This window comes from Ascaphus truei, chromosome 12 (genome assembly GCF_040206685.1).
Source record: "Ascaphus truei isolate aAscTru1 chromosome 12, aAscTru1.hap1, whole genome shotgun sequence".
NCBI classification, from domain to species: domain Eukaryota; kingdom Metazoa; phylum Chordata; class Amphibia; order Anura; family Ascaphidae; genus Ascaphus; species Ascaphus truei.
Window position 1 is genome coordinate 32,361,612 of NC_134494.1, and position 25,763 is coordinate 32,387,374.

At 45.2% G+C, this 25,763-nt stretch overlaps 1 protein-coding gene across 2 annotated transcripts in view; it reads left to right on the forward strand.

The window, feature by feature from the left end:
• The window catches only part of TSPAN18 (tetraspanin 18), a 108,880-nt gene that overhangs the window by 25,647 nt on the left and 57,470 nt on the right, over positions 1-25,763 (forward strand). The window contains exon 1 of one of the 2 annotated variants that reach the window (XM_075567250.1): positions 10,201-10,405. The exons of the other annotated variant lie outside the window; for it this stretch is intronic. The gene's annotated coding sequence lies outside the window, so the exon portion shown is untranslated. Of the gene's footprint in view, positions 1-10,200; positions 10,406-25,763 lie in introns of those variants that run through there. 2 annotated transcript variants of the gene reach the window in all.

The following is a 25,763-nucleotide window of genomic DNA, read 5'->3' on the forward strand; positions in this document are numbered from 1 at the left end:
AGTTTAGTGACACAGAGACAGGAGGAACCGTCTTATCTGACTCTCCAAACATAGGAACAGAGGCCTATGAAATGTAAATCTTACCCCTCTGACTGTTCGGTGACATTATAACAGTAGGAACATACACCCATTTCCTCTTCTAATTCCTAAAGAGAGTGGCAGTGACCGAGAAAAGAGGAACTTATGATCCATCAAGTCTCTCCCATTGTGGCATGTCAGAGTGACTCGCAGACAAAAAGGTTAACAAGATTCTATGGAGACCACCTCCCTCATCAGAAGAGGTCTACAGCCTATTATCCATCCACAGGCTCGGTATCTTAGGTATAAATCCTCCCAAACAAATAGCTTTTCTTGGCAGAGTTGAGCCATTTCACAAAGTATTAATTGATATAGAATTACCCCAGATTAAGCTCATATTGAGTGAAACGCATAGGGTGAGCGTGCAGACCTCCAAGGTGTGTGGTGAACTACTCTGAGGATCCTGGGCCATGTTTTTTGGGTTTCCCCTTCCTGGATCTGGACATCTTTCCCTGTGGATGGCCACCACAAGTGTATAATCAGGAAGGAGTGTTGCAGTCCTCAACCACAGTCTGATCCAGGGTGGTCCCAATACCTGTACTTACAGCACTTTTGTAAGGGTATTACCTTTATTTTTGCATGAATATAAAGCAATCTATACTACCTGTGTGTCCTCTCTATTCTTCACATATGGGAACCCACCCATCCCTTCCATCCTGTTCCTGAGGGACACCCTCTGAGAATGTTTGAAGAAAACCTCTGTGAGTTGTGTCGTTGTTTGCAAACTAACAAACACGGATTTGTAGATAATGAGTAGTTTATTGCCTGTACAGCACAGAGAACTATCATACACACAAATGTCAATGAAACTCTGTGCCAAGGGAGGGCCCAAGCAGGCTTTTTATACATTTTAGTCTCCTTTGTTTAAGGCAGAATGTAATAAATACTCCCTTATTCTAAGCCAATTATTTTACAGATCATTAAAACCTGGTTAAAACTGGATTAAAACAGCTCTCTATAGGAACCAGGTACTTCTTGATACCAGGAATGTGGGCGTAAACTACAGGCAAAGTTGTAAATCTACTATGAGCGAAACTCATTCATACCACACACACACACACAATTTCTTACACACAAAATGGACAATAAAGACATAACAGAACAGACCGAATGGAAACAGAACACCGCCATCAATTCTTCTCCAGAGACCCCCCAGTCCATTTCAGTATTACATCATCCATTTCAACAGTATATTAATTTCAGCAATATTATTTCATCAGTTGGTTACTCTAAACAAACTACGAACTTTCACCCTAATATTAATTTGGTTCAAACGAAATTGCACTATATGTTTTTTTTAACCTAATTCTGGAAGTATTTGCGCTCCTGATCCTCCGCTTCAGCGTACTTGTTTGAACTTGGATCGAGTCTATTTCTGGAGCTGCACTACTTCCAGCCGTAATATATTTATTTTATAACTAGTGTGTTCACTGGGGTTATTACTTAAAATGGCATGTGCGCTTGAAACCCCTTCTGCTTCTATAAATTGATATAAGTGTGTGGAATGACAGTTTAGAGGGGAATCTCAGACATTACAATTTAACAATTCACTAAAGCGTGGAAGCTGCATTCATTAGAAAAACTGGGACTTGTGAATATTTATAAAGTCTTCTTGACTTAATCTTGCATCCTCGTTGAGCACAAATAATTGCTGCAGATCTCCGCGAGCCCACAAGCTGCAGTGTTTCTGCCGGAGCAGGTATTCTCTTTTGGAACACTCAGTCTCGCTTAGCAACGGCCTCTTGACTGAGAATAATGTAATTATCCAAATTCCCCTTTATTTTTTTTCTTTCAGTTCCAGAAAATGCAACGGCGCTGCTGCAAATACGACTGAGTGTGCAGAGCTAGGCAAGGCTAAGGGGCTCATATCAGTGATGGTAACGTAACTCTAGCAGTGCACAGGAGCTACGAACCCAAGACAAAAGTTATTCATTGTGAGATGCAGATAGACCAGGGGTGGGAAACTCTAGTCCTCAAGGGCCACCAGCAGTTCAGATCTTCAGGCTATCCCTGCTTCAGCACAAGTGGCTCAGTCAGTAGTAATAAAATGATAGTATGTAATTGTATCATTGCCGAAGTATTATTGCTATAAGACAAAAACGAAACTGGCTTTAATTCTGGTATTGTATTGTATGTCTTTATTTATATAGCGCCATTAATGTACATAGCGCTTCACAGCAGTAATACATGTGGTAATCAAATAAATAACAGATAATATAAATAACAGATTATGGGAATAAGTGCTTTAGACATAAAAGTAACATTTCGGAAGAGGAGTCCCTGCCCCGAGGAGCTTACAGTCTAATTGGTAGGTAGGGAGAACGTACAGAGACAGTAGGAGGGAGTTCTGGTAAGTGCGTCTGCAGGGGGCCAAGCTTTATGTATCGTGTTTAGAATATCCACAGTGCTATTCATATGCTTCTTTAAGCAAGTGTGTCTTAAGGTGGGTCTTAAAGGTGGATAGAGGGGTGCTAGTCGGGTACTGAGGGGAAGGGCATTCCAGAGGTGTGGGGCAGTCAGTGAAAAAGGTTTAAGGCGGGAGAGGGCTTTAGATACAAAGGGGGTAGAAAGAAGACATCCTTGAGAAAAACGCAAGAGTATGGATGGTGCATACCGAGAAATTAGGGATGAGATGTAAGGAGGGGCAGAAGAATGTAAAGCTTTAAAAGTGAGGAGAAGAATAGAGTGTGAGATGCGGGATTTGATCGGAAGCCAGGAGAGGGATTTCATGAGGGGAGATGCTGAGACAGATCTAGGAAAGAGTAGAGTGATTCTGGCAGCAGCATTTAGGATAGATTGTAGGGGAGACAGGTGAGAGGCAGGAAGGCCAGACAGCAGGAGGTTACAGTAATCAAGACGGGAGAGAATGAGGGCCTGAGTCAGAGTTTTAGCAGTCGAACAACAGAGGAAAGGGCGTATCTTAGTTATATTGCGGAGGAAAAAGCAACAAGTTTTAGAAATGTTTTGAATGTGAGGGGCGAATGTGAGAGAGGAGTCGAATGTGACCCATAGGCAGCGTGCTTGGGCTACTGGGTGAATGATTGTAGTTCCAACAGTAATGTGGAAGGAGGTAGTAGGGCCAGGTTTGGGAGGAAGTATGAGGAGCTCTGTTTTAGCCATGTTGAGTTTAAGGCGTCGGAGGGCCATCCAGGATGATATAGCAGAGAGACATTCAGAAACTTTGGTTTGAACAGCAAGTGTAAGGTCAGGTGTTGAAAAGTATATTTGTGTGTCGTCGGCATAGAGGTGATAATTAAACCCAAAAGATGTTATTAGGTCACCTAGAGAGAGTGTGTATAGAGAAAAGAGAAGAGGTCCCAGGACAGAGCCCTGGGGTACCCCCACAGAGAGATCAATAGAGGAGGAGGAGGTGTTAGCAGAAGAGACACTAAAAATACGATGGGAGAGGTAGGATGAGATCCAGGATAGTGCTTTGTTCCGAATACCTAGAGTATGGAGAATGTGGAGGAGAAGAGGGTGGTCCACGGTGTCAAATGCTGCAGAGAGGTCGAGAAATATGAGCAGAGTGTAATGACCTCTGTCTTTGGCAGCATGGAGGTCGTCAGTTATTTTAGTGAGGGCTGTTTCAGTGGAGTGAGCAGTGCGGAAGCCAGATTGTAGAGGGTCTAGGAGAGAATAGGTGTTGATAAAATGGAGCAAGCGAGAGAATACAAGACGTTCAAGTAGTTTAGAGGCAAAAGGCAGGAGGGAGACAGGTCGATAGTTAGAAAGACAGGTAGGGTCAAGCTTGCTGTTTTTGAGTAATGGTATGACTGTTGCATGTTTGAAGGAGGATGGAAAGGTTCCAGAGCAGAGGGAGGAGTTAAAAATGTGTGTAAGCGTAGGGATTATAGTAGGAGCTAGTGGTTTTAGGAGATGGGAGGGAATGGGGTCAAGAGGGCAAGTGGTAGAGGGAGAAGAGGAGATCAACAGCGACACATCCTCCTCTGAGACAGTGGAAAAAGACTCAAGGAAGGCAGGAGGAGAGTTAGGAAGAGGTGTAGGATGGGGGGAAGAAACAGAGGGGATGTTCTGCCGTATGGATTCCACCTTTGAAGACTAATAAATAAATACAAAGGTTACAAAGACTTGCAGAGTTACAATCAGATAAGGTGGAGAGGATCAACGTAACACAATTTGTCAGAAGACAAACAGCAAATGTTAGGTATAAATGGCATTTTGGGGGGCTAATCCGTGAGCTCCGATGCTGACCGGTCAAGTAGTTGCGAGCTTCGGAAAAGTTGCTTTGAAACCATTTGGTCAATTACAGGATCATCTTTACGCGGCCATTTGTTTGTATTTTCCTAAAAGTATATATTTATACACAGACACAGATATGTGTACCAGTCACGTTTTATATTCCCCTTTTCATCGCAGTCTTACTTTGCGTATTACTTTGCGAGGTGTCCCCGTATGGCAAATATCTATTTGGAGAATTCGTCAAAAACGGCTCCAGTGGGAATATTTTTGAAGTGAAACTTCTTTCGTGGCACCTAGTCCTGATAGAACAAAACTGGATAGATGGGGGCGAAATGTGAAACGGAAGTGACGTCACATAATGGACGCCGCTCCGCTCACACGTCCCCTGACACATGCGGCGGCGATAGCACACTCTGTGCCACGCGCACACTCTGTGCCACGCGCACACTCTGTGCCACGCGCACACTCTGTGCCACGCGCACACTCTGTCACGCGCACACTCTGTCACGCGCACACTCTGTGTCACACGCACACTCTCAGTGTCACACGCACACTCTCAGTGTCACACGCACGCTCTCAGTGTCACACGCACTCTGTCACACACACACTCTGTCACACGCACACTGTCACACGCACACTCTGTCACACGCACACTCTGTCACACGCACACTCTGTCACACGCACACTCTGTCACACGAGGAATTCACACTTAGTGCAAATAGCTAATATAGGGGATGTGTGCCGAGCACGCGCATTCTAAGTCAAATTTATTTGCGTTTTGTCATTGAGATTGTATTTTGATTTTTAATTAAAACATCACCAACACAAATACAATTTCTGTGACAAAAGTCAAAGAAGTTTCACTTACTATGTGCGTGCACAGCACACACAGCTTTTTTTTTTTAAGACTCGTCCCTAATCCCCGCACTTTAGGAATCGCCGCTGCATTCTTTCAGTGTCGATGAAAATCACCATGTATTGTGTATTTTGTGGTGCTTGCTGCTCTGCGTTTGGCTTTCAGGCCTATCTTGGAAGAGTTCTGTGCCACTTTGTAGCTGCTTAAATATTCCCTTAGTTGCTGAAGGGGACGTCAGAATCCCAACAATGTGTTGGTTATATAATAAAATGTCCCCTGTGTCATGCACCTGGGGAGAAGTGTGGGACGCCTGTGCTGTGACCCGCGTTACTGTCAGGCGGTGCTGGAATGGGCTGATATTTGTAGGATGGCATAGACAATTTGGGGTTTGTATCTACACGCCATGAATACAACAAAACAACATGCAAAAAAAAGTGTGCAGCTGCAAACAGGGCCGTTTTAAGACCTTCGTAGGCTCTAGGCACTTTTATTTCTAGAGGCCTGCGTGTTCGATATTTTTACTCATTTTTATGCTAATTTCATTGTTTGCTTGTTTCTTTCGATACTAGCGATATTTGGCATCGATACTTTTGTTTCGATATTTAAAGGTATCGATACTTTGAAGGCATTTTAAATAAAAATTTGCTGTTTTCTCTTATTTTGTGATTTGTTTTTGCTTAAGTATTTTTTCAAGTGAAATATTGTAGGCCCTAAAAGGTTCGTAGGCCCTAAAAGGTTCGTAGGCCCTAGGCACTGTGCTAGGCCCTAGGCACTGTGCCTTGTCGGCCTAATGTATAAAGGGGCCCTGGCTACAACAGAGAACTGTGTAAGGAGCGCGAGTCTGACTTGGTTTTGGCTTTGAATGCACATGCTCGTAGGCTCAATTCCAACCTCACCCACCTAAGGCCGAGCTCATACACCCCGCTTTCCTGTGAGAGTGTGAGCTCCTGCAGCACATCACACGCGATCTGTGCTCATAATGTAGAAGGCGATTGGGGGGACGTGGCCATGATGTCACAGAGCTGGTTTGCCATGATTGGCTGAACTGCTCACGTGACGCGGCTGCCACTTGAAAAGACACATTTTTTGTCTTTTCAAAACGTGGTCGCTCTGTCGTGCACGCGAGCGGCCTCAAGGGATCCTGCACTTTGTGCTTGGGGTAAGCGCCAACGCACACAGGATAAGCTCAGCCTAACTGTGTGATTCTGTACACACATCTATGGGAGAAAGAATAGTCTAATGACTCCATACATCATCTGTAATACTCTTGGCTCTGTGCATTTACTGCCGTTTTTCCTCATTTAAAGTTGAATTCTTTATTGAAGGGTGAATATACATTCATAGGGTCCTGACATTTTGTTCCCCTACATGAAAACACGGCTGATATCACTGCCTTTGAAGTAGGTTTAAATTCCTCTGTCATTTCCACGTGAATTAGGAATGTCACATCCACTTCACGCGTCCCTGGCACCACAAACAGATTGCTAGCTCCATGGCCAAGAGAGTCGTCAGGGAAAAATGATATGTACAGCCCTACACACATTAAAGCACACTATAATAAAGTATCAGTCCTCCTTTTGTAAATAGAGTTAGTTGTTTATGGCACTGTAGGTAAAAACAACTTGGGATCCCCCTACCCCTCTGCTGGGAGGTTCATCCATGCATCCACTACTCACAATGAATATGTCCTTTGGTTTGCTTTACCCCTGAGTCTCGCACACTTCAGTTTCAGATCATGACCAAGTTGATTTATTTTCCTCCAAGAACGAGATTTCCCTTTGTCATTTACATATGTAGATCCATTTTAGAGTCTTTATCCTGTTTCCCAAAGTTTATTCCGGCCCCGAAATGCAGAACACGGGAGCAATACAGTTTCTTCTTGTAAAACGTCCTCGTTATGTCAGTGAATTATTATCCAAATGTGACAGAGACAAAGTGCCCGGGCGAGGGAGGTCACGCAGCGCCCCCAGGCGGGGTGGGACAGAGACAGGCAGATGGCAGGTGGGGCAATAAGCAGAACAGACTACAAGATGATTTGCTGACCCGACATGTGTAATGGCTTTTTTTTTCTTTAAGCCAACTTTGACAACCCCCCCCCCTTCACCCTCCCCCCCCCCCTTCACCCTCACCCCCCCCCCCCCCCACAACGTGTATCGCTCCTTTTGCAAATACTACACCTGATTTGGACACACACAACATGGGGGAAATCATTACATAATGAATATTATTTATTATAATCATCCACATTCTTTTGGTCATTCGTTTGTTTTTCTGTTGCTGAAAAGATTGTACACTGATAAACACTTAAATATCAAGTGGGGCTCAAGTTAGTGTCTCTAGTTTGTGAGCGGTTTGTTAGCAGTACAGAAAAAAAACCCCTGCAGAAAGGGGGGGGGGGGTTATTAATTAAACTGCAAATAGTGCCAATCGTGGCACTATGGGCCTCATGCAGAGAGCAGCGGTGGAATTAATTGGAGAAAGTAAAAAATAGTACCTTTTTTGGCGTGATTTAATCTCCATATGCAGAAAGGTCATAAAACTGCATTTAAAATCCTGTCTGCATATGGAGAGTTTCAACCGGCGATATGAGCGCTGTTGAAACTTGTTGTAAAAAAATCGCGTTTTTTTTCTTTCCTCCCCCACCGGCCGCCGAGCTCCAGCTTCTTGCCAACTTTTGTTGGCGAAGCAAAATGTTGAAAATCGCGCCATTTTTTTGGCGCGAACAGCCGCTAGATGGCGATCGCGCCTCTCTGAATACGGCCGTTTTCAACACTGGAGAGATTTAGGTTCTCGCCAGCCGCGCGGCGAGATTTGCAAATAAAAAAAAAATGGCGCTTCTTTCAAAACTCGCCATTACCTGCCTTTCTAAAGGCAGATTTCGCCCAAAAATGCCGCTTTTCCTGTTAGCGCTGCTCTCTGCATGAGGCCCTATGTCACCAAAACTCCCTTTGCCGTTTAATGAGATGAACTGCCCTGCAGCACCATCACCCGTAGCAATGAAATATAATTCCACTCTCAAGGTGTTATCAGTCTTTGATGCACACGCCTGTCGGTTCGATTCCAGCCTCAGCCACCTATACTAACTCTGTGCGATCCTGTGCCCTTTGAGTGCAAAGTTAATTACCTCTAATAGAATAATAATAGTCACAGTACCCTTTTTTTTTATTAGGAAGATGCTGTGTAGAATAAATAGAGTGGCATAAATGTGCTTCGATTCCACCCCAGAGATGCCCTGTGAAAGTGTTAAAGTGCAATATCAATGAAGTGAAACCATTAGGAATGATAAATAATTGTACTGGCATTACATAAAGGTTGTAGGGGCTTCTGGGACCACCATGTGTACACATTGCAGCACGATGCATAGAGCTTGTAATGATCTCTTTATATGGACTTGCCCTGGTACTGTGTACGCTGGAATATTTCCATAGCGCTCCCAGGCAGCAGCTGCTGGGCAAATCTGTGTGAGCCTTGTGATCAGAGAGCTTGTCTGGCAGGCATTTGTCTTGTTCTGCCACACACTCTCAGGCAGACATATGGGAGACCGTTTAAAGATATGCAACTGTTAGTCACAATCAATTCTTCTAATCCCACACACACCTACTTCTATTTTGTCATTCCATTTCCAATGAACACATTTGGTTAAGACACTGGACAATGCTTTGGGGTCTATTTATCAAGGCAATTGTGGAGAAGAACCAGGGCACTTTCACCCAGCACTTCTGTATCAAAGCATTTTGCACCAATTTGGCCCCCATTTGCCCAAGTTTGCAGCCTGGGACGGAGTCAGTAGGAGAAATTGGGGGGAGTTACATGGGGCACAGATTATAATGAGATTTATCACATTCTGCGTCTCTGTCCCATCGTGTGATTTGAGGGGTGTCAGTAGAAAGAGTTAGGGGGAGATTTACAGGGTGTACAGATTATGCGATATATCACATTGCATCTCTCTGCCCCAATTTGCACCTTGGGGAGAGTCTGTAGGAGGAGTTGGGGGAGTTACATGGAGCACAGATTATAATGAGGTGTTTCACATTCTGCATCTCTCTGCTGCAGTTTGCACCTTGGGGAGAGTCAGTAGAAGGAGTTGGGGGGCAATTGCAACGTGCACAGATTATAATGAGATATATCACATTCTGCGTCTCTCTGCCCCATTCATTTAGCTTTTTATTTGCCCAGAAAAAATCCTCCCAAAACTCCCTGGAACTCCACAGCAGCTCCTGCTGTCCCAGCAATGGTTGGGATCATTGTTCAATCAGCAGAGAAGAAATCAGACTCCGGCAGTGTGGAGGATTTCGTGAAGTATTCTGTGTAATACAGACACGCTGTAAGGCTCTTCGCCTGATCTCTGACAGTGACTCACTGTTTACACGGGATATCAGCCAAGGCGACCCCCTGACAGTCACAGCCCTGTGTTATCACAAACAAAGTATACAGTTACTAAAAAATATACAATTTGTAAAATGTCCCTGATCCCAATAAATATCTACACATCGCTTCTGGATCCATTTACTGCAGCGGTGGTGGGTAGGGTTGCCAGGTGGCTTCTCCAAAAATACCGGACTCAATGGTGAAAGGTGCGTCAGGTCACTATGTCCAGGGAGGTAATACCGGACACATACATGTCCAGTATAACAGTACCTCTCATTTTTTACTGGACAGAGTGTCCAAATACAGGACAGTCCAGTTCAATACTGGACACCTGGGAACCCTAGTGGTGGAACAGACAACCTGTTGAGAAAAGCATTGGGCTTCTCCTACAAGTACCCGGGGGGCAAATGTTCTTATCCTGAAAAATTTTAGGGAATTTGAAAGCACTTTTTTTTTATTGTGAGCGTAGCATTGAAGTCCTAGGGTGGGCTCCTTCCTCAATAAATATCAAAACCTCAGAGGGGGCGATGTACCAAGGCAATTTTGGAGCAAAGTGAGAATTTTTCACGTTGTGCCTCTTTGCATGAATTTGTTAGCACACATTTCTGCCGTGTGGGCACCAGTTTGGGATTTAGGGACTGTATGTAGGAGATGCTACGGGGAGCGCTCATGTCTAACGAGATGCGTAATGTTTAACACCTATCCTATCCCTTTATGTTCCCTGCGCCCAAAAACCCGCCAGGCGTGAGCTGACGTCACCCTCTCTGCACAACAATCGGTGCTAAGTTTGGCAAACAACCTTCTTACATCTGGGGCAACAGAGAGCAAAGAGCAGATGCACGACAAACACGTTTCTTGGCATTGATACGGCGTCTCTTGCGTGCGAGCAATACCCTTCGCCAGGTGTGAGGGGGGGAGGGGGGGAGGGGAGGGCGGGGAAGGGGAGGGCGGGGGAGGGGAGGGAGAGGGGGGAGGTGAGGTAGAGGGGAGGGAGAGGGGAGGGAGAGGGGGGGAGGGGAGAGAGAGGGGGGAGGGGAGGAGGGGGGGGGGGCATTTTATTGTGCCGCTGCGCTTTGGGGATGAAAACGCGGCCCTGCACATTTTCATGCCTGGGCTACTTATCTGTGGGACATTGAGCTGATGTGCAGGGTGATATTTGCTAGTTTGGAAACTATGCAATACTGCGTTAAACTGAGTAACATAACACCGGTGCTGAACAGCCCCTGGGGAGCTGTTTGCTCGTCTCCACCGTGACATCCAATTCCTCTTTATTCCAGTTCAATATCCTCTTACTCGTTTATAAGTCACTTTGTGTGCATTCTGTCTTTAAAAACTGCCATGCACCAAACTTTCAAATGTTGGGAGAGAGAGGGAGACAAGGAGAGAGGGGATAGAGAGGGAGACAGGGAGAGAGAGTGTGTGAGAGAGAGGGAGAGAAGGGAGAAAGAGGGTGAAAGAGGGAGAGGGGATAGAGAGGGAGACAGGGAGAGAGAGTGTGTGAGAGAGAGGGAGAGAGAGGGTGAGAAGGAGAGAGACGGACAGAAGGAAAACTTTGCTGGTTATGATGAGGTTAGATCAGGCAACCCTGAAACATGCAGAGCACATTCATTCAACAAGTGCCAACGTTTTGACCTCAAACTGCTCTTCACGGGGGCAGGGAACTCGGCACGAGTATCGGAGACAGGGCAGCAGTCGGTGTGGAGTTGTAGAGGTGAGTGGGGCACTTACTGACTTTGGTCTTGCATGGGTTCTACAAACATCTATTATTCCATCAAACAGGCTTCTCACAGGTATTGCTGTTCTTGATCTTGGTTCTACAATTAGATCTAGCTGCGATTAAAGTGTATTAGATATTTAGGGCCATATTTACTAAGAGGTGTTATTTAAGTGATTACGCCAAAGGCGTCAGCCAGTGCTATGAAATAAATTATATATATATTACAACTACTAGGCAAGTTCTGTGTTAAAAAAACGTTATTTGCTTTATTTGAACCTTTAATGCATGGTACAATATACATAGAATATCTGAGCTGCTGCTGCTGCTGGTACAGTAGTTATGTTTTTTTTCTCCAAACAACCCGTTTCTTTGTAAGCCTGGAAAACATTGCACCACTGGGCTAATTTAATATGAAGTGTTGCAGCTAATTGCCTGGTATGTTTAATTAATAACATACACATTCTGTCCCTCAAAGAAGCTCCAGCTGGACCCCTGGAGTGATTAAAGACAGCGGGGCAAAGCTGTAATTATGGAGCGTGCTTTGGGGGAACAGATCAAGGGAACTGTTATCATTACAAGTGATAATTACAGCTTCTTTCTCAAACTGCACCAATAACCCCATCCATGCCACAGGGGCGACGACTCAGTGTGCTGTGTAACTCATCCCCTTTGTCTGAAGCACTTATTCCCTTTGTCTGAAGCACTTATTCCCATTGTGTTATAATATGGTCACGTGTATTGTAATGCACCGTATAAATAAAGGTATATTGTCATGGAACAAGAACTGCATCTCTGATTCACCCCCCTCTTTCCTTTGCAGCTTCTGCCTGTCAGTTCTTATCTTCAGCTGCATGGAGTTTGCACACACATACTGTGCCTGTGTGATATGCAACAATGTTGCATTTCTTGCCTCTGGGCATGTAATCAGTGAACTGCTACTGCAGCCTCTGAGATCCTCCAAGTTAATGGGCTTTCCCATTTCCCCCCCTGTCCTTGCTGACAGTTAGTGCAGTCTCACTCCACTTTTAGTGTGACCCTTGCCCCTCACTTCCTTTTCCACCATCACCTCTGGATGAGTGAGTACCCTGCTGTAACTGCTGTACTGGTAGGATTACCCTTTTCACCTGTCCTTAACTACAAGGCACCCACAGAGAGACACTATTTAAACATCAACATCTCTACACAAGTGCCTGTCTTTTACCCTGCTTTCCCTCAATAAAGTGAAGAAAAGATACAGACCTTGTTGTGCTTTGAAAAGAGGGCCGAGTTGAAGCTACCTGGGCTAAATCATCCTACATATGACCCTGGCCTCCAGAATATATATATACACCCATACATCCATAATGCTTATGCAAATAGAAATATTATACATTGTTTGCATTTACAGCACCCAAACTTTACCAACTCAACAGTTGAAATACATATATTTTACAGAGACTTTTACCTGTCTTCTATTTTTATTTCTGTGTATGGATTATTACAGAAAAAACAGGCCGAGTAAGCATATGGGGGCAGGGCAGGTGGTGCGTGGCAGGACAGGGGCGGGGCAGGGCGGTAGCGGGGTGGGGAGGGTGAGAGGGGGTGGGGTGGTGCATGGGCAGGGTGGTGTGGTGCAGGGCAGTGCGGGGTGGTGCAGGGCGGGAGGGGGCAGGGTGGGGTGGTGCAGGGCAGTGCGGGGTGGTGCAGGGCGGGAGGGGGCAGGGTGTGGTGGTGCAGGGCAGGGTTATGCAGGCAGTGCGGGGTGGTGCAGGGCGGGAGGGGGCAGGGTAGGGTCGTGCAGGGCAGTGCGGGGTGCGGCAGGGTGGGAGGGGGCAGGGCAGGGTAGGGTCATGCAGGGCAGTGCGGGTTGCTGCAGGTCGGGAGGGGGCAGGGTAGGGTCATATAGGGCGGGAGGGGGCAGGGCAAGGTAGGGTCATGCAGGGCAGTGTGGGTTGGTGCAGGGCCGGAGGGGGCAGGGCAGGGTCATGCAGGGCAGTGGGTGTTGCTGCATGGCGGGAGGGGGCAGGGTAGGGTCATGCAGGGCGGGAGGGGGCAGGGTAGGGTCGTGCAGGGCAGTGCGGGAGGGGACGGGGTGGTGCAGGGCAGTGCGGGCTGGTGCAGGGTGGGTGGTACAGGGCAGTGCGGGGTGGTGCAGGGCAGGGCGGGAGGGGACGGGGTGATGCAGGGCAGTGCGGGCTGGTGCAGGGTGGGTGGTACAGGGCAGTGCGGGTGGTGCAGGGCAGGGCGGGAGGGGACGGGGTGGTGCAGGACAGTGCGGCTGGTGCAGGGTGGGTGGTACAGGGCAGTGCGGGGTGGTGCAGGGCAGTGCGGGGTGGTGCAGGGCAGGGCGGGAGGGGACGGGGTGGTGCAGGGCAGTGCGGGCTGGTGCAGGGTGGGTGGTACAGGGCAGTGCGGGGTGGTGCAGGGCAGGGCGGGAGGGGACGGGGTGATGCAGGGCAGTGCGGGCTGGTGCAGGGTGGGTGGTACAGGGCAGTGCGGGTGGTGCAGGGCAGGGCGGGAGGGGACGGGGTGGTGCAGGACAGTGCGGCTGGTGCAGGGTGGGTGGTACAGGGCAGTGCGGGGTGGTGCAGGGCAGTGCGGGGTGGTGCAGGGCAGGGCGGGAGGGGACGGGGTGGTGCAGGGCAGTGCGGGCTGGTGCAGGGTGGGTGGTACAGGGCAGTGCGGGGTGGTGCAGGGCAGAGCGGGAGGGGGCTGGCAGGGTGGGCGGGTGGTGCAGGGCAGGGGGGGAGGGGGGCGGGTGGTGCAGGGCAGGGCGGGAGAGGTTATTGTTTCAAAAGTCTTAATCTGCAGAGCATTTGACTGCCTGGTTATTGGGGTTTTTATGCAGTGCCAAAGCGCTCTGCTTTACAACCCAAAGTGAGCATCCTTTCCTTCCTTGTTTGGGAGGATTTAGAGCAGGCATGCACAACTCCAGTCGTCGAGAGCCGCAAACAGGCCAGGTTTTCAGGATATCCCTACTTCAGCACAGCTGGCTCAATTAGTGGCTCAGTATGACTCAGTATCACTGAGCCACTAATAGAGCCAGCTGTGCTGAAGTAGGAATATCCTGAAAACCTGGCCTGATTTAGAGTAAACAACAGGGTTAGCTGCCCTGATTATTAGGAGAAACAATCAATCTATATACTGTATATATATATATATATATATATATTATTTTATACATTTTAAGGTTTTATTCTCTTTAGAGGTGGAAGCCAATGTCGTTTTTGCTCTAAATCAGGGACGTACAACTCCAGTCCTCAAGGGCCACCAACAGGTCAGGTTTTCAGGATATCCCTGCTTCAGCACAGGCCGGCTGAAGCAGGGATATCCTGAAATCCTGACGTGATTGTGGCCCTTGACGACTGGAGTTGGCCCTCCCTTGCTTTAAACTGCAAAATGGTTATTTTCAGGGAGTTCCAAACCACCTCAGTGCGTTTAATGCGTATTGAACATGGCACGGTTCCTTCCCGTTCCTTCCCTGCAGTTGCAGAAGGGGAAATAAAGCTTTTGTTTTCCCGCCGTCAGTCAACAGGGACAAGCTGCACATCAGCACTTTCCTTCCTGCGTGGCACTGAGCTGCTGCTCCCTCCTGGCAGTGCGAGGGTTAAATAGAACTGCTTTTGCTTTGGGTATAGGTGCAGGGAGTCTTTCTAAAAGGGACATGAAGGAAGGGCTCAGTGATTGAAGACACTGACTGACGAGCAATAGCTTGGAGTGTGAGGCAGATCTGGTTTAAATCCCGGTGTCCGCGCCTTGTGACCTTGGGCACTTTATCTCCCGGTGCCTCAGGCACCAAACTCATAGATTGGAAGCTCTGCGGGGCAGTGACAGTGTCTGTAACAATCCTGTGTACCGCGTGCTGTACTGTAATTGTAACGTGCTTTGTGTCCCATTGGGAGAAAAGTGTTATATGAATTAAAGTTATTATTATTGTGTGTGTGTGTGTGTGTGTGTGTGTGTATATATATACACACACACACAATAATAATAACTTTAATTCATATAACGCTATATATATATATATATATATATATATACATATATATATATATATACACCTGTGTACCTACATATACACACCTCAACGTTACTGTAGCTATCTGGATGGACTTCTAAATACACTCTTTTTTCCTGCGTGGTGCTGTATTCTTCCTCCAGTCCGATCAGGGTTTTTGTGGCGGGTGATGTATGTGTGTGTGTATATACACACACACACACATACACAGTAGAGGCCCACGTTTTGGCGTTCCGCTCATATGGCGGTTTTATAAATAAATGTTCCCTGACTTCACCCATGTATATGTCATACAGCCCAACCTCTCCACACGCGTACGCTCGCACCCCCTCCCCTTTCCTCCCCGGCTCCTGCCAAATTCCTTCTCGGCTCGCCTCCGCTTGCTTCTGGAATGCTGCATTCTGGGCCGGAGAAGGAGTAAGAGGGAGGAAGGACGGGATGTCGCAGGTGAACATAGCATTTGTGCGCTCTGCACAAAAAAAAGCTATGTGGCACTTTTCGGCGGGGGTCTGGAACCTAAAACGCCATATGAGTGGGGCCCTACATATAGTGTCCACAGGACAGGCACTCACCAAAAAGACGATTTATTGTAATCCATTCGTCAACATTTTAGCTCGTTGCGTTTCTCATCTTAATCATCTTGAGAGACTCTGTAGCAGGCTGACACGTTGATGACGGGATTACATTAAACCAACTTCTTTTTGTGGAGTGCCTGTCCTTTGGACATCTTTATTATACAGTATTCACATTGTGTGTACTGTTTTACAGAACGCCCCATCGGTGCCATTGTTTTGAGTGGAGTGCCCATCTCTGATTATTTATTATACCATACATTATCGTCATCATCATCTACAACCCATATCTCCGAACTGCTGGATGAAGCCTCCCCAAAGATCTTCCAGATACTGCGGTTGCAACCTCTCTTCTCCACATTGCTCCACCACATTTTTTTATTTCTTCCTCCAATCTTACTTTGTCGTTATCTTGGTTTTTTTAATCTCTTTTGGAATCCAGTCGAGCCCCATCTTAGTCCAGCGATGGTCATTTCTTCTTGCGATATGTCCGTCTCACTGCCATTTTCATTTCATCCCCCTTGTGATGATGTCATAGACGTTTGGTTGGTTTCAAGCCCATTTATTCTTTGGGTAATACCCAGCATGCATCTCTCCATACTTCTTTGTGTTGTCCGAAGCTTCTGAATTGTCTTCGTATTTGGGGACCAAGTTTCACATCCAAATGTGACCGAGGGCAGAATACACGGGTCAAACAATTCCTTCTTGAGGCGCAGAGGAAGGTTCTCTTGAAATGTTGCCTCCAGTCTACCTTCATTCTCCTGTTGATTTCATTTAAAAGGTTTCCATCCACCGGTATTTGCCGGCCAAGTTAGACATAGTCTTCGACTTCGACTTCTACTTCTATTCCATTTATTTGAATCTTTGCTGTCTTGACACATTTGTTGAACATCATTTTGGTCTCCCTTACATTCATAAAGAGGTCACATTCTTACTTGCATTGGCGAGTTCTCTGATTTATTGTTGTAGGTCTTTTGGGCTTGTGGCAAAAATAACAATGTCATCTGCGAATTGTAGGTGTCTCAAATATTCACCGTTGAGTTTGATTTATTTTTCCTCCCAATCTAATGTCTTGAACAATTGAAGTGTTACCGTGAAAAGCTTTGGTGGCATGGTATCTCGCTGCTGCTTTCCTTCGCCGATTCTTATCTTGCTTTATGCAATCTAATGGTTGATGGACATCCTTGTAAATATTCCATATAATATCACTGTCCGCTTCTTCAACATTTTGTCTTCTTAATGCATCTAGAACCGCCACGGTGTTGACAGAATCAAATGCTTTTTCGTAATCTCCGAATCCTAAAATGAGTGGAAGATCGTATTCATTACATCGGGGAATCACTTCTTGTATGATTTGGATGTGGTCCATTGTGTTGTATCCACTGTGAACTCCCGCTTGTTCTCTAGACTGGACAAAGTCCAGGGTCTGTTGCAGCCGATTAGTGAGACTGATTGGTCTGTGGTTCTTGAGGTCTTCTTTGTCTCCTTTCTAATATATAATTATGGCATTTTTCCATGGCTCTGGAATTTTCCTGTTCTTCAACCAGCATGTAAAGATGTTTGCAATGATTTTTTTCTAATTCTTCCCTAGCTTCTTTCAAGATTTCAGTTGTAATCCCATCTTCCCTCTGAGCCTTCCCATTCTTCATGGATTTGATTGATTTTTCCACTTCTTCTGGAAGGCTTTTTCTCCCTTGTCCTCTGTTGGATTGTGCCCTGTGTTATCTGTGTTCAATTTCATGTAGAGGTGTAGAAGTAGAGGTCCTCAACTCTCTTTATAAGTGGACGGTCTTTTATTGTTGATCAGTCATCTTGATTTGCCCCCCAAAATTAATATATATATTTTATAATGCATGTGTACTTGTGTTTCTAGAGGTCAGTGTGGCTTAATAACAGCAGTGGTGTTATGTGTAAATTAAAGGGGGCGGATACCAACAATACCACTGATAGACATTGCCTACCTGGTGTACAGTATTAATGGATGGGTAATGCCCAGTTTTGAGGGGTTAATCAAAATGATAGGTTTAATTTGCATTATTTAATTTTGTTTATAAAAATACAAATATAGAATTATAACCCGGCGCGTGTATATAGGAATAAGTGAATAAACCAAATATATTAGTCCATAAAAGGATATGCGTGACTGATGTGGATAAAGTCCTTTTCTTCCAAGCTTGAGTGGTTAACAGATGGGAGATAGACTCAATTCTAAAAGCACATAGAGAAAGCGTTCATCTTCACAATGAAATGCTGTCCTATAAGTTGAGACTTAAAACAGGGGAAACCATTGCGCAGTATTGTTTAACAGCAAATGACCCCTTACTCATGAAACTCAAATAAATGCCCACTTACTAGAAGTAGGTAGGTAGCATACAGTGGAGAGAAACTGTATTTGGAGTCTTCCAAGTCCAGAGAGCTTCAGGTGTAACACGAACCCCACGTGGTGTCCCCAAATCCGCTGGATATAGGATGAGACTCCTTCTCAGGAAGAAATGTCTCCTGAGCCTGCTCCAGGATTCCTGTATCTTGATCTCCGACAAGGGATGAAAGAGAGACAGAAGATTGCGCAATATATAAAAACTTTAATGACGCCTCCAGACCTAAGACAGAATAATACTCACAAACAAACGTGAGTTTCAAAATCAAATTAGAAGTGCCCGACCCGTCACACCCATCATCAATGTTCAGTCACTGTTAGTCCTTGCCGGTATCGCGTGTACCTCACGTAGTTCCTGCGCGACCGAGATGACGTCACTGTCTCTGTTCCTGACTGACAATTAGATGAGTGTCCAGGGCAGCATCTCCTTAGGTTCCTCGCTACGCGTCAGTCAGGAACGGAGACAGTGACGTCATCTCAGTCGCGCAGGAACTACGTGAGGTACACGCGATACCGGCAAGGACCTACCTACTTGTAGTAAGTGGGCATTTTTTTGAGTTTCATGAGTATGGGGTAATTTGCTGTTAAACAATACTGCGCAATGGTTTCCCCTGTTTTATGTCTCAACTTATAGGACAGCATTTCATTGTGAAGAGGAACGCTTTCTCTATGTGCTTTTAGAATTGAGTCTATCTCCCATCTGTTAACCACTCAAGCTTGGAAGAAAATGACTTTATCCACATCAGTCACGCATATCCTTTTTGTATTGTATGTCTTTATTTATATAGCGCCATTAATGTACATAGCGCATCACAGTAGTAATACATGTGGTAATCGAATAAATAACAGATAGTATAAATAACAGATCATGGGAATAAGTGCTTTAGACATAAACATAACATTAAGGAAGAGGAGTCCCTGCCCCGAGGAGCTTACAATCTAATTGGTAGGTAGGGAGAACGTACAGAGACAGTAGTAAGGAGTTCTGGTAAGTGCGTCTGCAGGGGGCCAAGCTTATGTATCATGTGTTCAGAATGTTCACAGTGCTATTCGTATGCTTCTTTAAGCAAGTGTGTCTTAAGGTGGGTCTTAAGGTGGATAGAGAGGGTGCTAGTCGGGTACTGAGGGGAAGGGCATTCCAGAGGTGTGGGGCAGTCAGTAAAAAAGGTTTAAGGCGGGAGAGTCCTTTAGATACAAAGGGGGTAGAAAGAAGACATCCTTGAGCAGAACGCAAGAGTCGGGATGGTGCATAGCGAGAAATTAGGGCTGAGATGTGGACTAAGATCCTTTTATGGACTAATATATTTGGTTTATTCACTTATTCCTATATACACGCGCCGGGTTATAATTCTATATTTGTATTTTTATTTTGTTTTTTTGGAGTAGATTTGAGAAATTTTCCCAGTAGATTACCAGGCTGCTTATATTTATATTTGTGCACAGCACTGTTTAATTATATGGTCTAGCGCTTGTTTTTATTTTTTTTGTAATGCTATTTAATTTTGTTTATGTGAACGGCTGTTGTCCCCCCCATTCTCACAAGGCTTGTGACATACTGATACATGGGGGGAACGCTTTACCCATGTCCTGTGCATGTTACAGCATCTCGAAGTTCTTCCTTCTCTGGCCACGGAAAGTTGTTTTGGGAATCACCTCTCCAGTGTAACCATGGTCAGAGCATCAAGCAGCCGTGGCACAGCGCTCTGGCAAAGCTTCACAGAGACGCCTTCGTCAAAGTGTTGTGCATGAAAAGAGAACTCAACAACAAAGCAAAAAAAACAACATTAGAAAGCAGCTAACCGCTGGGGAAAGACACTGCCCTGATTGGCAAAGATATAACCGCTCACTCTTCCATCTGTCTTGTGAAGCTGTTTCTGAGACAATCTTTGTTACATGATATCTGATTAACTCCCTGGGCATTTTTGAGCTATTACAATGTGTACAAAAGACTGCAGGTCTATGACCAAGATTGTATTTAAAGCAGCAATACGGATTAATTTATATATATATATTATTTTTTTATCATTTTTTTATTTCAGGTTAGAAACAAGGGATCTTTGGAGCTGAACCCTATTAATTTCAGCTCTGGGGACCCCCTGCTTCCAGTGATACTTACCTACACAGCGGTGCCGGTAATCCTGTGATCCTTAATCTAATGGCGGCTTCAATTTGCCGCGTCACACGGGCCAATGGGAAACCGTGATGTCATCCGGTGCGGCTTCCTATTGGCCCATGTGAGCTGCACCTTTAAACTCTGCAGAGATGCCGGCGCCCCCTACGGAGGTAAGTATCTCTGGAATCAGGGAATCCGCACAGATAAAATTAATGGGGGTCAGCTCGGGAGACCCCCAGTTTCAATACAGTAATTAAAAAAAAAAAAAATATATATATATATATATATATATATATATACATATTTAAATGTAAAAAAAGTTTGTGTTCATCACAATGTCTGTGCTAAAATGTAATGCAAGCGTAAAAAAAAGTGTGTCCTATATATGAAGACATCATGTATGTATAAAACGCATCACTTGTTGTTTTTGACACTTCCCGGCATCTTGAATACTACTACATGCTGATTACTACCATTTGCATGAAATCAGAATGATTAGTGTAAAATTATTTGTAAAAGCCATACTGGGAAAATGAATACATTTTGTTATCCTCTATAATAAAAAAAGGGTGAGTTGTCAAATACACTTTGGGGTTGTTACATAGCAGCGGAATTCTGCGCTAACGCTATGGGGCCTATTGTAGTAGCTTAAATAACCAACTCATCGAGCTTTTCTGGCGCTCCCCGTATGATTTGGCAGATTGGCTATTCAGAAAGCTTCGATGACCTGCCAAACTCATTCGGGGAGTGCATTTCCCTGAGCAGGCTGGTTCCTGGCCAAACACATCAAGCGGGAGCTTCAAAAAGCCAAATAGCGCCATTTTGATAAAATCACGCTATTTTAGTAGCCTCGGGGCTCTGAAATAGCGAGTTTATCAAAGATCTTATCTCGCCACTCCAAGGGCGGCGTTATGGGATCTGAGCATTTTTTCAACATCGGATTGATGCCGGGAGTCTGATACAACATTAATACCAGCTCCAGAGACCCCCCGCAATAATACCAGCTCCGGAGACCCCCGCAATAATACCAGCTCCGGAGACCCCCCGCAATAATACCAGCTCCGGAGACCCCCGCAATAATACCAGCTCCGGAGACCCCCCGCAATAATACCAGCTCCGGAGACCCCCGGCTTCCATCCTATGCAATAAAAATACATTTACAGGCTGCTTTCCCGAGCGGTATTGGCATTTTCCTGCCTCACGGTTTGAGATGGTTTCTGATTCTTTCTGAATACCGTGATAACACAAATGGAAAACCGTTTGTCGAGAACATGCCAAACTGTCCGAGATAGCATTAAAGTCATCGAAGCTACTAGAATCGGCCATATGACGTATTTTTAGGCTTTACGCCAAGTTGTATTTGGCAGGCGATTTTGACGTACTTTGAATAGATTTTGTAGTGCACAGAAATATTATTTTAGTACATCCCATTCACATCGGTACGCCCGGCGCACATCGGTGTGCCCGGCGCACATCGGTACGCCCCGCGCAGCACATTTCTGGGCGCCAAAAGGAGTGACAATTATTGCGTTTTAGTGCCTTAGGCCCAGTGGCTGCTCATTTAACCCCATTACTGCCACAGGAACGGGAGCTGTGAGAGGCTGGGAGTTTAGTCTGAATACTGTACATATTCCTGAATAATAGGAGTCTGCTTAAAGCAGCAGTGCAAGCTGCCGCCCCCCCCCCCCCTCCCTTTAATATGTGCATCAATACAATCCACACTATGATAAGTAATTAGCTAAGTTGCTGATCGATCCGTTCTCCTGTGATCAAGCGGCGAAGACTCGGCTCGGGGGCTCACTACATGCCTGTCAGTGCAGCAGAAGAGGACCAAAGATGCAAAGATCTGTGAGTAAGATCATGTGACCAGGCAGTAACTAGATACAATTGGTGCACTGCTAGAAAGAGGACAGGGCTCAAAAACGGGGTGTGCCAGAGCCTGTTTCAGAAGAGGAAGGGGATGTGACTTGTAAATGGTTGCTATAGAAACGAAAAATGCTTGTTAAATTATAATACATTAAAAATGTAAATCAGAGTTATTTAAAAAAAATGCTACAAGAATTTTCTCATAGTACAGAACTGATCTTTTAAAAAAAAAAACCACACACATGTAGGATATTGCTCGGTCTGCAGCTTTACATTCAGTGAGAGTTTATAGTTCTGGGTAGATGTGTTGAACAGTAGCTCACACTCCTGGATTGAGTTCTGGCCGTGCTCCTCACAGACACGGACCTGCAAAATTTGAATGACCCCAGTCGTGCTGGAGCAGAGTTCTCGGTCATTCTGCGTGCTCAGAGCTGTGTCCCTCCATCACGTTTACTCATTTATTTGGGGCTAAAGGGCTTGTTACCGTATGAACCACTAAACACGGTGTGCTTGTGGCACATTATATTCACTTTTATCTCTTTGGGGTTTATTTACTGAAGTCTCCTGTTTTTGGACTGCACAATCTGGAAGACTTTAGTACATAAGTCCATCTGTTCCTATTTTTGTATTACAATCCGTTATAAAATAATAGCCATAGTACTGTGTAGCATTTTTAAAATGTCTCTTTGCTTCCTTTACGAGGCGTCTTCTTGTCCTCTCCAAAGCGGTTTCCTTTTTTTTAACGATGCTTTGTTCTGGAGATATACGCATTTGAAATGTTAAGAGTTCGGCAGGTTAAAATGAAGCTCTCTCCAGAGCCCGGTGCCGTCTCAAGGTTTCCATGGTAACCTCAAAAGCGACAGATTAAGAACAAAAAACATTAAAAATAAAAAAAGATATACAAATAATAATAATAATGGTGTGTGTGTGTGTGTGTGTGTGTGTGTGTGTGTGTGTGTGTGTGTGTGTGTATGTGTGTGTGTGTGTGTGTGTGTGTGTGTGTGTGTGTGTGTGTGTGTGTGTGTGTGTGTGTGTGTTTGTGTGTGTGGTAATAATAATAAGTTCAAAATAACTACAACATTTTGACACAGAATATAATTTTCCATTGACAAGAATTTGGGATTTTAACCTTTTATCTGTATCAGGTCAGAGTTAAATCTGTGTAGAGAAATGAATCCATAAAACAGACATTTGCTTCTTTTGCTATTTTATTTTTAGGATACGGGTAAGAGGTTTTTATTATTAAAATGCTTTTCTAGACTAGTATAAAATAGTAGCCCCTACCCTCTCTAATAGCGCGTCTGAGATCAGATGCATTGTAAGGAACCCCAACCCTCCCTAATAACACGTCTGAGATCAGATGCATTGTAAGGAACCCCAACCCTCCCTAATAGCACGTCTGAGATCAGATGCATTGTAAGGAACTCCAACCCTCTCTAATAGCACGACTGAGATTAGATGCATTGTAAGGAACTCCAACCCTCTCTAATAGCACGTCTGAGATTAGATGCATTGTATGGAACCCCAACCCTCTCTAATAGCACGTCTGAGATTAGATGCATTGTAAAGGACCCCAACCCTCTCTAATAGCACGTCTGAGACCAGATGCAAGGTAAGGAACCCCAACCCTCTCTAATAGCGCATCGGGGATCAGATGCATTGTAAGGAACTCCAACCCTAATAGCGTGTCTGAGATCAGATGCATTGTAAGGAACCCCAATCCTCTCTAATAGCGTGTCTGAGATCATATGCATTGTAAGGAACCCCAACCCTCTCTTATTCCGCGTCTGAGATCAGATGCATTGTAAGGAACCCCAACCCTCTCTAATAGCGTGTCTGAGATCAGATGCATTGTAAGGAGCCCCAACCAGAGTTGTCCCAATCTTCAAAAGTGGGGACAAAAACACTGTCTCAAACTACAGGCCAATTTATCTTCTCCCAATACTATCCAAAGTCATGGGAAAATGTGTTCACTCCCAATTAAGCGATTACTATGCCAAGACCAATTTCCCTAGCCAATTCCAATCTGGCTTTCACCCCTAACACTCCACCGTAACTACCCTGCTAAAAGTTTGCAATGAAATCCAGTGTGGAATGGAACGGGGACAACTCACTGGTGCAGTATTCCTAGATTTTGCAAAGGCTTTTGATACTGTTGATCATGCTATCCTGCTTAACAAACTCCAGAGCTCTGGAATAGGGAAACATGCTTTAAACTGGTTTCAGTCCTACCTATCAGGAAGATCCCAACATGTGTCCATCTCAGGCTCTAACTCCAACCTCCTGGATATCACCTGTGGTGTCCCGCAAGGCTCTGTTCTGGGGCCCCTACTCTTCTCAGTGTTCATCAATGATCTTCCCACAGCTTGTAAGGAAGCCTCAATACACATGTATGCAGATGACACAATCCTATATGCACACAGCCCTAGCCTCTCCGACCTTCAACACATACTTCAGTCTGACTTTTTGAGACTCGAAAACTGGATTTCCCAAAACAAACTGTTTTTAAACACTGACAAGACTGTAACAATGGTATTTGGGATCAAGACTAAATTTGTAAAGCTTCCAGTGACTGAGCTCCTGATTAGAACAAATGCTAACACCACCCTAACTCCTTTCACTAGTTTTAAATACCTGGGCATATGGTTTGACTCCCACTTAACATTCGGGATGCACATTGATAATCTGACATCCAAGACCTATGCCAAACTAGGGGTACTTTACAGGAACAAATCCTCCCTAAGTCTGCTGGTCAGAAAGCGTATCGCACAGCAGATGCTAATGCCAATTATTGACTATGGAGACATAGTATACGGCTCGGCACCCCAAACCCACCTTAGCAAACTTGACACCCTCTACAATTCAATATGCCATTTTGTTCTCCAATGCAACTACAACACACATCACTGCGAAATGCTCAAAGAACTAGATTGGTCATCACTTGAGTCTAGGCGCAAAGTTCACCTTTCCTGTCTTGCTTTCAAATACTTTCTGCCCAAGCTACTCCTCTATCTGAACAAGCTCCTCACCCCTACCACATGCAGCACTTATCATCTGAGATCTGACTCCAAAAGTCTGTTCATGGTCCCAAGGCTCAACAAAGTATCCGGCCGTTCCTCCTTCTCTTACCGTGCCCCCCAAAATTGGAACAACCTACCGGAGACTCTCACATCCACCACCAGTTAAAGTTCTTTCAAAACTAAGGCTGTCTTACATTTTAATCTGGTCTGTAACTGTTACATACGCCTATAATATATATTATCTTTAACTGTGCATGCAATGTCTTGTATATGGGAAAAGGGAGAAAATTTGCGCCAGAAAATTTAGCCTACTATTTGATGTGTGGCTTCAGTCCTTTCCACAAAGTGGTTCCGCTGCCTGAGTCTTTCAGAGGTGATTCACCAACCTCTGTATGAGTATGGGTAGAAATAGGGGTGAAAATGTCCTCGGGCGCGTCACTCTGCTTGCGGCTCCACGACGTTAAATACGTGCAAAGTAGAAGAGAAAGGGGAGGGCCACAGTAAGAAAACAGCACAAAATTATACACACTTCTTCATTAGGATAGGGAGAGGGGAAGGGAGGGGTGGGAGGAGAAGACAAGGGAAGAGAGATGTTGAAT